The 4,462-nt window shown below is 45.2% G+C and overlaps 1 long non-coding RNA gene across 1 annotated transcript; it reads left to right on the top strand.

The window, feature by feature from the left end:
* Nucleotides 1-1,765: 1,765 nt before the first annotated feature.
* LOC124550697 lies at nt 1,766-3,033 on the top strand. Its single transcript, XR_006967731.1, has 3 exons — nt 1,766-1,918; nt 2,027-2,287; nt 2,401-3,033. It is a non-coding gene; the product is annotated as an uncharacterized LOC124550697 (long non-coding RNA).
* Nucleotides 3,034-4,462: the final 1,429 nt, after the last annotated feature.

Raw genomic sequence — 4,462 nt, 5'->3', positions numbered from 1 at the left:
GGAGGGAGGGTGCCTAAAGGAAAGGACACAGGAAGTGGGGGGGGGGGGAGGATCAAAGTTGATAGGAGGGGTAGATGGAGGGGAGCAGGACATCATGAGGGAGGGGTAGCTGGCGGAAGCCACCTTGGGAGAGGGTAAGGAGGATGGAGAGATTGGGATCAGGTGGGACGTGGGAATTAGGGGCGGCAGCGGGCGGGGGTGGGAGAGGATGGGTGAGACAAGTGGGTGAGGAGGATCAAGTTTGCGGGAGGTGTACAGGATCCGTATCCTTTCAAGGAAAAGGAGGAGGTGGGGGATCGGGATGAGATCGTACAAGATCCGTGTGGGGGAGGGGAGATGGATGTGATAGGCGAGGCAGAGAGCATGGCGTTCAAGGATTTGGAGCGATTTATAAAAGGTAGGGGGGGGGACGGAGATCCAGGCCGGATGGGCATAACAAAGGATAGGGCGGATGAGGGATTTATAGGTGTGGAGGATGGTGGAGGGGTCCAGACCCCACGTACGGCCGGAAAGGAGCTTGAGGAGACGGAGTTGGGAGCGTGCCTTGGCTTGGATTGTCCAGAGATGGGGAGTGCAGGAGAGGCGATGGTCAAGGGTGACGCCAAGGTACTTAAGGGTGGGAGTGGGGGCGATAGGACAGCCATAGATGGTGAGATAGAAATCAAGGAGGCGGAAGGAAGGGGTAGTTTTGCCTACAATGATCACCTGGGTTTTGGAGGGATTGACCTTGAGCAACCACTGGGTGCACCAAGCAGTGAAGATGGGATTGGAGAAGGTGTTGGGAGCACTGCAGGGTGGGGGCAAGGGCAAGGAAGGCGGTGTCATCGGCAAACTGGAGAAGGTGGACAGGGGGTGGCGGCGGCGGCATGTCCGCCGTGTACAAAAGGTACAGAAGGGGGGAGAGGACGGTGCCTTGTGACACACCGGCGGAGGGGAAAAAGGTGTAGGAATCTGTGTTTTGGATGGTGACGTAGGAAGGATGGTGGGAGAGAAAGGAGCCGATCAGACGGACGTAGTTAATGGGAAGGGCAAAGGTTTGGAGCTTGAAGAGGAGACCAGAATGCCATACGTGGTCATAAGCACGTTCGAGGTCCAGGGAGAGGAAGATTCCGAAGCGACGGGAATTAAGCTGGTCAGAAAGGAGATGAGTGAGGTGAAGGAGAAGGTCGTTGGAAGAGAAGGACAGCCGAAAGCCATACTGGGTAACGGGAAGGAGGCGGTGCTGGCGGAGATGCTGGTGGATGCGTCGGGTGAGGATAGATTCCAGGACCTTCCTCAAGACCGAGGTAAGGCTGATGGGACGGTAGGAGGAGACGGCGGACGGCGGTTTGCCAGGTTTAAGGAACAACAGGATACGGGAGGTTTTCCACAGGTCGGGGTAGTAACCGGTGGACAGGACTACATTGTAGAGCCTGGCCAGAGTGGAGAGGAAAGAGACAGGAGCTTCACGAAGGTGACGGTAGGTGACACAATCGTGACCAGGAGCGGTGCTTCGTTTAGAGCGGAGTGTAGCAATTAGATCCTGTGTAGTGATAGGGGCATTGAGTTCCGTGTGTGCAATGTTGTCCAAGTACTGGAAACCAGATGCGAGGGGAGGGACAGAGGTGTCAGTTCGATCGCAGACATCCGTCTGTTAGACTTCCCCGCAAGTAGGTATATAAACTACATAGAGTGGCTATCTGTGAGGTAACAGCGCTCCCAGCGGCAGCAAAAAGCAACACCGGCCGCCATTTTTTGAAACGTCTACATGTCAGTATACTTACATTTGGTGTATAGTACTGGCGTTAGAAAATCATTGCTTTCTGGTTGTGATTTGTTTTAAAAGTCTTATTGAGCGATCGCGAATCATGCCCAGTGTATGTGCAATGTACAATTGGGCTAATAGAAGTGATAAAACAACTGGAATATCATATTTCAGGTGAGTATCTAAATGCGTGTTGTATTTAGCGTCTTGTGCATCATTTTTGTGTTTAAGCTGTAAACAAAATGTAAATAAGCTAGTGTATACACGTCTCTTTATTTTTAGATTTCCTCTGAAAAAGAAAGAGCTGTTAAGTCGGTGGGTAGCCAATATGAGGCGAGATAAGTGGCAGCCAACTCAATATAGCTACATATGCTCACTTCACTTTGAAGATAGATACATGTATAGTACAAATGAGAAAACTGGCAAACGCAGTACCGATAATATTTACGTTTCCTGACCATCTGCAGAAAACAACCATAGTATAGAGACAACCAAGGAAACGGCCTGTCAGTGAAGAATCAGCTTCCTTATCAAAAGAACCAGGTAAAATAGTTTGCTGTTATTTATTTGCTATATGGATTATGTGTGAATTTTACTATTGAACACTGTATGTTTTAAGAAAAATAAATCTTAATGACAATACTTCATTTTTGTAGGTGAAAGAGTGAATCAGAATGATCATCCAGATCATTCTTATTGTTTGCCTAGCCCCAAAAAATTGAAACAGAATTATGAGGCACTACAGAAAAGAACCGAGAAACTGAGGAAGCAAGCGAAACATGCAAGGCAAAGTGTTTCAAGAAAGAAGAAACAAATTGTGACATATAAAACAGTGGTTGTAAGTCTAAATAAGAGACTTCAAAACTGTGTTTCTGAAGTGATAGGATGTGGCAAAAATAGTGATATTCTGAAGCAACTTTTTGCAATGTAAAACAAATGTTCACTTCCTGAATATCCTAAAGAAATAAGACAGTTTGCCCTTACACTCAATTTTTACTCCTCCAAAGCTTATAATTATTTGAGGAAGTTTGTTAAATTACCCCATCCTCGAACACTCCACAGGTGGGCAACTACAGTAAATGGCACCCCTAGATTTATAGAAGAAAGCTTAAAAAAATTAGTAGATGAGGTTCAACGTAGTTCAGGACCTATTTTAGCCGCACTTATGTTCGATGAGGTGGCTCTTAAAAAAGACATAATATGGGATGGTAATAAGGTCTGGGGTTATGTTGACTTAGGGCAAGGATGTGAGGAAAAGTGATGATAGCCAAATAGCAAAAGAGGCACTAGTGTTTATGGCCACTGGGATTAATAAGAGTTACCGAGCGAGGTGGCGCAGTGGTTAGACACTGGACTCGCATTCGGGAGGACGACGTTTCAATCCCGCGTCCGGCCATCCTGATTTAGGTTTTCCGTGATTTCCCTAAATCACTCCAGGCCAATGCCGGGATGGTTCCTCTGAAAGGGCACGGCCGACTTCCTTCCCCATCCTTCCCTAATCCGATGAGACCGCTGACCATGCTGTCTGGTCTCCTTCCCCAAACCAACCAACCAACCAACCAATTAATAAGAGTTGGAAAATTCCTGTTGGCTATTGTTTTCTTAATGGTTTAACATCAAGTGCGAAACTTAATGTACTGCAGCAGTACATCCGTAAATTGGAGGAAACTGATGGAAAACAGGTTTCATTGTAATAAAATGTATCAAAAATAGTTTTTATACTCCTTCAAAGGGTATATTCAAATTGATAACAGTGGCAGAAAGGAATTTCAGGGACTGTCAAACCTTAATATGGGAGAAGAACTTCCTTCTTTAGTTGTGTGTGGAATTGTTCAGAATGTTGGGTGACAGGCCAAATTTATTTACTCGATTTTGATCATCTAATGATGACAGTTGAATTTGGAGAAGAGTCACATTACTCTTTTCTAGCCAGGATGCTGTTAAAATAGTATTTTAATTGTAGGTTACGCCATTTGTGCAAAAAGCAGGCCAATGGAAGAAAGAGGGAAACATATTCGGCAAATATATACAAACTTATATTGTTTAAGGGACAATGAAAGGTCCTGCGCTGCCAATTGATCGTTTTTGGACCTACTGAACTATTTAAAATTGTTTTTGACCTGATCTATATGCCATTGCAGCGAAATGAACTGCAACATTTCGTAATAAACTTTTCAATTAATCGATGTCAGAAGTGTGTCTCATTTCTTTTAGTCTTCATCACTATATGTTTTACAGTAGAGAAATCAGATTGTCAGTGCAGATTGGCGTTTTTTTTTTATTTTTTTCTTTTTTTTTTTTTTACGCCATGCGTAGTAAACAATAACAACAGTCAGTATTAGCAGACGACGTGTAGGCTGCACCTTGACGTTACAAGACATGGCGGCTCAGTTTTCAAGTTGCTTCAAAGATGGCGGTGCCATAGCCAGTCTATGTTGTTTATATATGTCGTTGTTACTAAGTGAATTTTCACGGACGAGCGCAAAGCCATCTGTGGTTTATTTACGTGTAGTATGAGCTGTAGTGATGGTGAAGTTCGGCTGCACGCTTTTCTGTGTTGTGAATCGGCATGGAGAAACTCAGATCTCAAACCAAAAACATGGATAGTTCGTCAGATGAGGAACCCATAGTCCAACCTTTACATAACCTTGAGGCAGAAAGTACTGCGAATTCTGAAAACAGAGTCGCAAGCGACAGGCTACAATAAGTCGACTACAG

Source organism: Schistocerca americana, chromosome 1 (assembly GCF_021461395.2).
Source record: "Schistocerca americana isolate TAMUIC-IGC-003095 chromosome 1, iqSchAmer2.1, whole genome shotgun sequence".
NCBI classification, from domain to species: Eukaryota; Metazoa; Arthropoda; class Insecta; order Orthoptera; family Acrididae; genus Schistocerca; species Schistocerca americana.
The sequence above is the reverse complement of the archived record's forward strand: the minus strand, read 5'-3'. Positions and strand labels throughout refer to the sequence as shown.